The 11,190-nt window shown below is 42.2% G+C and overlaps 1 pseudogene; it reads right to left on the reverse strand.

Moving 5' to 3' along the window:
* Window positions 1–4,541: 4,541 nt before the first annotated feature.
* On the reverse strand, window positions 4,542–4,658 carry LOC136637179 (5S ribosomal RNA; annotated as a pseudogene).
* Between the last annotated feature and the right edge of the window lie 6,532 nt (window positions 4,659–11,190).

Below are 11,190 nucleotides of genomic sequence, written 5' to 3' on the forward strand. Positions count from 1 at the left end.
TTTTCTTTTAATGGCCATGGCAGAATAGGAAAGTATTTCCGCTTCTGCGGTCCTTGGTAAATAGCTTTCCAGTTAATTGTAGAAGGCTTCCTCAAAAATAATGCTGTTTTACTCCCTGTTAACTTTGTTTCCAGCTTTACACAATTAATTTGGGAAGTGTTCAGAGACCTCCATTTTACACCACTTAGTTAATAAGGAATGAATGTTTAGTGGCTGCTCCTTTCAGACTATTTAATTTAATGAGGGAATTTGCAAGAAAAGGAAGTGAGGGGGATCAATTTAGCATGTAGCAACCTGCAACAGAAAAACAACAGTGTCAAGGGAAACAGCATAAGCATTCATCTATTATTCAAAAACACCATCCCCATATTGAGAGCTCGAATTGCTGCAAGACATACCATTCATTAGGCCAAACAGGCTTTCCATTTACCAAAAAATGAACATTTCATACATTCTCCCTGAAAAACGTGTAAACACAATTTTTCTCCCCAGAAAAATGTTGAACCCAGAGCAGACTCCCACTGATCAAAGAAAAAGTCTAATATATTTTCTGAGAGTGAGCCCAGATGGACATTTATCAACTTACCACAGTGAGCATACAGGGAGTTTTCCCCTACAGGAAAGTCAGTAGTCTGAAGCATCTGGCCACATGATGAGGAGGTTTGTACTATAGGTTAGTACCCAGTCAGAGAAAAACAGTAAAATTCTTCACACAATGAGGCTTGAGGAATCCCAATCCTAACATGGTGACAGACCTATTCTAAAAAACCTATTCTAAAAAGCTCATTTGCAGTTAATGAGTTTCTATGTGAAAACAAAGTGCTTATTTCTGACCATCATCTGCTTTATGATATCACTTCCTGCTTTATGTCATCAGCAGGCAGTATGAATGCTAACTTCGGCCCTCTATATGAAAGGAGTTTGACACCCCTGCTCTAGGAATTAAATCCTATGCCTATAATTCAGAAGAAATAAAACCTATTCCCTGCTCTGGCTTCACATGGTAACTAACTTTTGAAGACTTATGCCAGAAAAGCCAGCCAGCTGTTAATGCAGGTGGAGGGAAACTTGTCCAGTTCCCCGCCTGCATGACGTGGTGAGCAGCTATTGGTCAGGGGAGGGGGCAAGCTGGGGCATAGTTTAAAGGCTGGCGTCCATGCTTTCCCAGTCTCTTTGTTCCTCAGCAGCAGTGGAACCCACCCACCTGCCCTTTAAACACAGTCAGAAGCCTAGCTGGTCGCCTTTTGGGGCAGGGCAGGAATTTTGTGGCTTTTCCCCTGATTGGCCATGGGGTGAAGCTTTTTTCGCCTACCCCTGACTTTCCCCTTGGGGTTCTTGTGGGTCTTTCAGCCAGGTTGGCCGTGTCTGGCAGGGTAGTGAGGGAACTAGAGGAGAAATAGGGAACCGGTGTCTACCTTCAGGCAAGCAACAGGCCAGGTTAAGGCCAGTGCTGAGATTGGGGGCAGCCTGGCTTGACCCTGGAATGGAATTAGGATGCTCACCTTCGTGGTTCCCCGGCTCAGGGTGGGCAGAACAATTCAGCTGGCTGGACCCTGTTTCCAGGGGTTGGTGATGAAGAACCTGGGGGAGCCTTGGGTGAGCTCAGGTTCTGAGTCAAGGTGATTCGCCCAAAGGAGGGCTCAGACAGGAACTGTCTCCTCCTAGTTAGGTGCCCGCACTAAAGGGGGGTGGAGTACAGTCAGGACCCGTTGCATTGCACCAATTGCTGCGCAGCCTTGTAATGGAATAAATCATGGCCCTGTTTCAACCAAGTCTTTTGCGGCATGCATGTTTGTGGGGGGATACCTGGGCAAGTGGTTTCTGCATGATGAGTGGGGATGTCAAGATCTCATAGTTTTCATTCTCTCCACACTTCATGCAGTTTCCTTTGACTTCCACTCTCTTCCACTAAAAACCACTTGATTTTTTTATCAATCATCTGGGGAGGGGGGAACAATAGTTACACCTATATTTAAATATGTTTTAATATGCATTTCCTTCTCAAACAGCTGGTGTGATAATACATTGCAAAGCAGTACTGCATGCATTTAAATAGTGTATTTCCACAAATAGATGGAATGCACAGAAATCAATCCACGGTAGTGCAGTAGAGGTTCAGAACTAAGTGTTTTTTTGTTAACAGTGGTGTAGTAGTGGTAAAGTTTGCAGCGTAGGAACTTGTTATGATACCCCCATAGCCAGTCCCACTCAGACTATACAGCACAGCAAAGATCAACTTTAAGTTTCCTCATTAGAAGTGTCTTCTCCTGCTACTTGTTCCTTTTGAAACATTTCCCTTCCTTTAAATATCTAGCTCATACAATACCAAATGTTTGGACTAAATTGTTTTAAAGCAGGTGTATAAAAATAGGGGAAAAATGCAATTAAAAGATATCAAAGGTATATTAGAGTGCTAGCCTATATATATTTACTCAGAAGTAAGTTCCACATTGTTCAATAGGACTTACTCCCAGGTGCATTTGAATAGTATTATAGCCTTAATGTAGCAAGAATTACAAACTGTCTCTCAAACAACCTCTGTAAAAGATTATGGCCTAGACCAGGGCGGGCAACCTTTCAACTTCAATTGAAGTTAACAATTATGTAGAGGAGGAAATTTCAGCAAGTTCAGTTTGTCATCTGTGAAAGGTTGGCTACTCCTAGCCTAGACATTAACATACGCCCTTAGGCAAATTTCTCAGTTTACCACTTGCTGTGGCTGATGCTTCTTCTCCACTCAGATTCTTTGAAAACAGTTTCAAAGGTAACACCTGAGCAGTGGCTCAGGTGCAGGGGGTAGCAGTTGCACCAGGCAACAAACTTTAGGGGGGCAACAAGCTGAGCTTGACACTAGTGGCCAAAATTTTGAAAATCTTGGTATGTATAAAGATCATGTATCATGTTATATATATCATTGGAAAGGTAATTTAATGCAGAATGCAATGAAACAAACCACTTTAGATCTGTATTCTATCAAAAGTTATGGCCAATTAACCAGAAAATGAAAACACAACTGCTTTAAGGAACAAAAAGTGGATTTCTTTAACTCAAAACTGACCTATGAAACTGATTGTTCTGAGAGCCAATGAGATGTTATTATGATTCATCATGGAACCAATAAAGTGTTAATATGAGTCAGCTCTCATTTCCATGTATCATAATATAGTTACTCCTGCTAACTGGTAAAGAGGCACTTTAAGTGGTGCTCCTCTTATATTTAGCAGAATAACCATCTCTCTTTACCCCAGCACAGTGTCTCTAACCTATAAGGGGCACACTTTTTATTTATTTATTTATTTATTTATTTATTTAAATTTGATTTTGACATAGCGGGGGCTACAAAATCTACTTTGATCCCAGGTAGCCGATAGATATTATGTCACTGGCGGGGGGGGGATGGAAGATCAAGTGGGTGGTGAGCTGCTGGGGGAAGGAAGCAGGTTTTCCCCCAATTTGCACTTTTTAAAAAGCCCAGGCATGATGTTACTTCTGGTTGTGACATCACTTGTGGGGCATCATTTTGAGCTCCGCACAGGGCTATACTTTCATTAGCTATGCCACTACACCTGAGCACTTCTGCTGATAACATCACTGCTCCTCCAGAAGTCTCAGAGTTCCACTCCCTTCTCTATGTCCCCTTGACTACAACCCTGGTCATGAATTTTGACAAGTGAGGAATTCAGTAACATCACTACATACCAATCATCAGAGATAGTAGGGTAAGCAAGATCTCTTCCCCTACTACTACTACTGCAAAAGAATCAAAAATAAGAAGTACATTTAAAGAAGAGAAATGGGGTTAGAGAGAAGCAAGACAGCAAATAGACAGCATATGGGTGAGTGAGTTGGACACTAGTGAGAGAATGAAGGAAGCATTGATCCCTGTTGTGTTCCAGACAGAACTGAATTCAGATGAACGAAGCTATTGGAGTTGGATGACAATTGTCCATTTTTTTCCAAGCTCAGTTCCAAACCCGGTTTAGATCCAAACTAGTATGAATAAAGTTTCTGAAGGAGACAGGTGAATGCACACACAAAGAACTTAAAAAAAACCTGATATTTTGTAAAGTGTAACATTGAAGGAGATGGTGTTGAAAGAAAAAGTAAGATAAAGTAACTACCTGCCTATACCAAACTGTCAGTACAAAATAATCTAAAGTGAAGTGTTAATTGGGGTAGGACTTGAGTCTCGGAGTAAAAAGCATGAGCTGTACACAAAATGGAAAAAGCAGCCCAGATTGTTCTACAGCTGCAAATTGATACCTTGAGGCTGTTTCACTGTGAATAAATCTCCAACAAAGAAAGAAACAGTAATATGAATATATCCAGTATCCAAATAGAGGCAGAATATTACAGATTTATGCCTAGTAAAAACTGTATCATTCCCTCACAGAAAAAAGACGTTTACATGAGAATGGAACCAGGAGGTCACCGAAAAGACAGGCAGCCTAATCCAATAGGGCCTTAGCACTGGCACTGCAGTTTCAGTGGTACATTTTATGAGTGGTTGGCAACCTTCAGTCTTGAAAGACTATGGTATAAGCCTACAGCACCCAGTATTCCCAGGCGGTCTCCCATCCAAGTACTAACCAGGCCTAACCCTGCTTAGCTTCCAAGATCAGATGAGATCAGACATGTGCAGGGTAATAGTTGCTGTCCTACATTTTATGCCTTACAGCATATTTGTGCCACTTGTAAAGCAAGCAGCAGCAGCAGGGAGGCAAGTGCCACCCTGTTGACACTGCAGCGGGAGCCTTGGTCGCCAGCAGAGAGGAAGCCCTTTGAGCAGACTGGGGCTTTACTCAGGGTAAGGGACAAATGTCCCCTCTGTCTGAAGAAACCTCTAGCCTGCTTGTACCCAGTAAAGCATGCAGTAGTAGCCGTTTGGAGCTGCAGCTCCTATGCCGGATAGGATTGGGTCCACAATCACTGGGGTTACAACTCCATACCCACTTACCTGAGAGTAAGTCTCATTTAATTCAATGGGGCATTTCTCAGTCCACGTTTATACAGATTGCTCTGCAATTTTAAGGCTGAAATCCTACATAACCTTTCCTGGAAGTAATTCCCACTGCACTATTGACTTACTTCTGAATAGGTATGCATAGGTTTATATAGTAATTCTATAAAGATACTTGTTTTTATGACCATTTGGTGAAGACAGAAGTCTAATTCCAAAATTTTGGGGTTCCAAATGTGTCAGGGTTTATTTTCAACATGTCAGGTTTCCAACATTTATGCTGTTCTCTCTCTCAATGTTTCCTTTAATTTCAAGGGGAGTTCTGCATGAGAATAATATCTACCTATCTCTTTGAAGTGTGCTCTGCTCTTGCAAAAAGATTTAGACTGCAATCCTAACCTCACTTTCCTTCGAGTAAGTCCCATTGAACACAATAGGACTTACTTCTGAATACACCTGCTTAGGATTGTGCCCTTAGTTAAATTCCCTGATTATCTGACTTGGTTACCCTCTTATGCTGTTCCTTGAAACAAGAGTATATAGGAAGGCTGTGCATGCCTTTTAAATCTAAGCTCTGTGTTAGAAAAAAATAGCATCTAGTAAATGAGACAAGATCAAACAGAACTTATTAGACACACATACTCAAAGAAATTGGCAACTATAAAGCTCTTATCCATCGCTATTAATCACTATATTAATGCTGACAAATCCAGCATTATTGATTGTTGAAATTCATCGTGTTAAGTACATGGTTATGTGCACATTTTTCTGGCATACTTTGGCCTATACATCCTGTGCATGACACATTGACTTGTGTCAATAATATTGCAAAATGAGTGATTCGGCTATTTGTAAGTAATCCATCTGCCAAAAGAACGTAATACGAGATTTGTGTCTTTATAAAAATGCCAAATAACCCCCCGCAAATAACTCACTAATTATACTTACTAATAGGAATACTTTAATAAGAGCCAGGATGGTGCAGTGGTCTGGGAGTTAGACTTAGATCTGGAAGATCAAATCCCTGCTCAGCTATAACTTGGGCCAGTCACTATCTCTCACTATCTCTAAGGACAAAATGAGGTTAGGAACTATGTTCACCACCCTGAATTTCTTGTAGGAAGTGTGGAATGAATGAATGAATGAATGAATAGCCACATCAATGTTATTTGTCTACTTTGGGAGAAATTAGTGGTTTGAACCCTGAAGAAGTTCTAGGGTTCATCCCATCCTGCAGTCTGCACCACACAAAGAACTGGTCTTGCTTTCATCTGTGATGTGATAGATATCACCAAAGGAGGTCAGGAGCAATGGGTAGGGTCTTTACCATCACAATAAGGTACATGTGAGGGAGCTGCCAATGTCTGTTTAAAAGAGAATAATCATTCAATCTTACTGCAATCTCATTATTCCCAATGGGAGTGCAGGAAACAGGAAATTGGCTCCTGTGCTTTTCATGACCCTGACCACAACTAACAGCGAAGACTCAGCTTAGAGGGGTTGGAGCACTCAGATTCATGGCACCAGACTGCAGAGGTAAAGGACACAGGACCCAATATTGAACATGAACTGGTTCGGCATGGGAAAGGTGGTATATTTTTTTTTAAATAAACTAAACTACTCAAACCTAGAACCCTTCAGCCAGAGACCCCCAAGGGGTCAAGTCCTGCCATGCCAGAGCTCTCTTGCTCGCCAATTCCCACTCCCCAATTCAAGGAGCAGGTCTGTAAGGAAGTAGTAGAAAGCCAATGGCATGCTCAGCTAAAGACCTGGAGGTGCCCTGTTACAATTTTTGCAGCATGGTGGTAAGCCCTGGAATGACAGCAGGTCCAAGAAAGAGAAAATTACTCAGGTGGAATCAGTGGCGTAGCAAGTGGGGTGCTCTGTCCTGGGGACCAGGCTGGAGGGGAGTGCCACTTGAAGCCCAGCCCAGATGGAGGCAGCAAGACATTGTTGGATATCGAAGATGATTTTATCAATGAACAAATTCAGTGCAGGTGTGCTAAGTACACAGAGTTGAATGCTGCAGCTATGATCGTAGAAAGAAATCGCCTTTCGCACCAAATTGTCTTGTATAAGGAAGTTAGTCCTGACGAGCAGATTGCTAACTGGACAGTGCAAGTGGAAGCTGCAAGAGAGTTTGACTAACTTTGTTGTGACATTAAGAATCTTTTTAACGACCCCCGTTTCAACCAACAGTTTCGAAAGAAGTTTCTCAAAACTTTAATCAAAATGTATCATTGATCTACAACAAGCCAAGGAAGACTGAGGGCACAATCCTAACCAACTTTCCAGCACAGGCATAGTTGTGCCAGTGGGGCATGTGCAGTTGGGGGACAGTCACAGAGGCCTCCTCCAGGTATGGCAACATTTGTTCCCTTACCCATAAGTTGCATTGCCCTTATGTCAATGCTGGAAAGTGGGTTAGGATTGTGTCCTGAGTAACCTAGCAACACTGTCAATTGAGAGAGATTTCAATGTAGATTTCCATACTGCTATTGAAAAATCTGCAGAAATTAAAACCAGGTGATTTTAAATAAATTTTTGTATACTAGCATTAAATTCATTTTACTTTAATTACAATGGTCCATGGATTAGGGGGCACAATACTTGCCTTGCCCCAAGGTGCTGGCAACCCATGCTGTGCCACTGGGTAGTATGACACTTAAAGTGTCAACAGGATAACTTGTGAAAGGCACTCATGTGCACTAACTAAAGTAGGGGGAGATGGTTGGGTAATTAGAAAAGGATCTTGAAACGTACTCAAGATTTCAGTTGGTGTTTAATAAGAACACTTTTAAGTTTTCTACCAATTTACCTGGGACAGTGGTTGGGTTGGTGGATCTGCAAGTTCTAGTGTCCCTATTGGGTCCCAATAATTGGGTCCCAATTAAAAAATTGGTATTGACTACCCTTCAGTCCTCTAGCAAGGGTCCTGGTTATTAAAACCAGATCAGCAATTTTACATTCAGATTCATTAAGAGCTCTGAAGTAAACTCTCTGCACTTTTGACATCTGTTAATTTTAAGTGGTGAATTAGTTCTAAAGCATCCTTTGTCACAATTATTTGACTTAGCTCATCATTCATCCCCCCTCAAAAAAATCCCAATTGCTCAGCAGTGGATACCTCTTCAACATCACCCACAATGAAGAGCAATCCAAAGAATTCATTTAGCCTCTACAGCCTTTCCTTCCTTTGCAGTCTTTTCACATTTCTATTATCTGAATAGGCCAAGCCGATGTGAAATATAACTATTCTACCTTTTCAAAAGTCATTCAAACTTTGTTACATCTATAATTACTTGTGAATAATTGCTCGTAATTAGAGAATGTTATCATTCACGCTATTACCACTTTCACTTGAGTTTTAAATTGATATGAGTCATGCTTCTCTCGCTTGAAATTTAATTTTCCATGTGTGTAATACTTGCCAAGCATCCTTCATTCCCATACAGAGATATGTAGGGGTCTAATTTATCTTTAGAGGGACTCCATTAAGTCAATTGCATTTCCTCTCTGCATAAATAGAGGGCACTGAGTTGAGGCTCCCACAGGAAAGTGTAGGAAAGAAGAAAGGCTACATATAAACTCATAGCCCAGTCCTAACTAAACCCTCCACCAGCTGTTGCAGCAGTGCCAATGGAGAGAGCACTGCATCCAGTGGGGGGGCAGTTCCAGGGGTCTCCTCAAGCCTCCACTGGATCTCCTCCAATCTGCATCAGCCATTTTGCTAGTGCAGAGGTGAGGAGAGTAAGGGAGAGGGAAGGGGAGACTAACAAGATTGGGATCCTTGCATACATTAGTGCAGCTGAAATCCATGCCCTCCCTTCCCTATTCCACCTCCTACCCACCCCTTCCCTCCCTAGACACTCCCATTTTCCTTCCCTTCCTGCCTTGTTCCTCCCATCACTCTTCCCCCACACAGACTTATCTGTGGGCTTCCAGCACAGGAATAACATGCAACACAGTCTGATAATTTACAACAGCACAACCATTTATGGTTATTTAAAATATGACAATTGACAACAGCTGTTCTGCTGTTGTAAATTCCAGTTACGATTGGGCTGTCATGAATATAATTGGGTCTGCTGTGCAAAACATAAGAAGCAGAACAAGAGGTCTTCATTTTCCCCCATTCTAAAATGTTCTCTTCAAGTAATCTTTCCAGCTAATAATAATCCGATTCAGGCTAAGTGAAAAAAAAATTTAGAAATATGTCCATAGCCATTCTCCTCAATAAAGGACACATCCATTGAATTGATCATTTCGAGATGAGGTATTATTAAATTGTCATTTTTCATTTGTCTGGGAATGTCTAGCACAATGCTAAGTGTAACGCTGTAGATTCACCAACTCGGGTGGCTGTGCTGCTCCAGCCACAACCAACAGAAACCACTGGGGTCCTTTCAAGTTACTCAGCACTTGAAGAAAGAAAACTGGTGCTCCCATCACCACAGCAACAGGGATGTAATGGAGGAGGGCAGAGATGGGAGACAGTGTCTGTACAAAAGGCAACTTGGTCTTCAAAACCTTGGCTGCCACCAATGATAAAGTTGGAGTGTTAGGCTGAGGCCTAGCTCCCAAGCCCTTGGTTGGAGCAAACGCAGGGATGGGACAATCCAAGAAAATGGCTTCTTTGGATTTGGGAGGCAGGTCAGGGTGGAAGACAGCTCCCCCCCTCAATACCTCCTTCTGTAGGAGGTATAAGAGAGGGCTCTGAGGCACCTCCATGCAACCACCAACTCCTTCCTCAGGAACTTACCTATAGTTCCTCCTCACAGCAGCCCCTAGTTCTCCACAATTTATTTGTTTATTTAATGGATTTTTATACAATTTTTCTAAAAACACAAAGCAGTGTACAAGATACAAGTACATCAAAATAAAAACAACAGAATAAAATATTACAATAAAAAACAATCTTAGAAACAACAATAGTTGCTATGAAGGTCAGAGATCTGGGGACTTGGCGGGGGACAGAGAGAGAACTGGGAATATCTGGACATTGATCATAGACTTTACTCATGGAAGTGCCTTTGTGTGATTTTTGAAATTCCACTCCTGTACTCCACCACCCTCTTCTGGGAGGGGCTGTGGGGAAGATTTATAGGAACTCCTCTGGGGACAGAGGCTGTGGTGAGGAAGTGACTAGTGGGTGAACATAATGCCTGGACTTCATGAAAAGTACTGCATTTGGAGGATGTGAGGCGATTCCAGAGTCCTGTGTGCGATGTCTGTGGTGGCCTAGTCCACCACGCAAACCCATCACTTGATATTTGAGTCACTTTAGTGACTGATTCATAAGAGCGAACCAAGCCCACGTGTACAGTTATCAACAGTCAAAAATCAAGTGAACTAGCCTTAGCATTATTGTATTGTTCATGCAGTGAGGAGGTTTTACATGTTACTATTGCATCGCTGCTGCCAAAAACGCCTTTCTTTGACACCCATTCCAGTAAGTCGGAGGGGAATCGTACTGAAATCAAATGTGTCAGCCTTTGCATGCTGGCATCACAGCTGCCCCCAGGTATTTTTTATCTTCTTCAGGCAGGCAGAGTACAAAAGCCTGACTTGGTGCAAAACTGCTGCCACTGAAAAGATCTTGTGAGTTGTTTTCTAAGTTACCGTGCTGCGACTTGAGAGTTTGCATCTATTCTGTTTTTATGAACATCTTCCCATGGGGAATAAAGAGCTTCACTTCCAACGCCAGGGGACCTGCAACCAGAAGAGGGATGCAGGCAATTCAGCTGCTTTTATACCCCTTGGCACAATATGGTTTATTGTGACTGTGCCAATGGTATTTACTCAGTGCTGGAGGGAAACAACAAAGCTGCAGTCTTCCAACGCTATGGGAATCCCGTGCTGCTCACAGAAGGGACTGAAAGTCCCTTCAGCCTGGAAGAAGTTGGAAGGCTGCAGTTCAGCATTAAAGTTTGTGGTGCTCAGGGAAATCCAACCATGTCCTGCCTTGTATAGCTACTTTTAATGTATAGCAGGGTCTTTGGGACCCATTCTCTGAGTGACAGAAGGGATGTGGTACCAGGTATTAGGACTTCCGACTATCTAGGGGCATATCTCTTTTATACAGTAATCTGAGTTAAGAGCCTCCTAATTTACTGTCATTATAAATTTTATTCCCTTCCACCCCCAGAGTAGAAGCAAAAAGAAACATTTTAGGAAGAATATCTTTGCATGTCCTAACCAGTGTGTGTATATATCTCTCCCCTTCCCCC

The sequence above is a fragment of the Tiliqua scincoides genome, chromosome 1, assembly GCF_035046505.1.
Source record: "Tiliqua scincoides isolate rTilSci1 chromosome 1, rTilSci1.hap2, whole genome shotgun sequence".
NCBI classification, from domain to species: Eukaryota; Metazoa; Chordata; class Lepidosauria; order Squamata; family Scincidae; genus Tiliqua; species Tiliqua scincoides.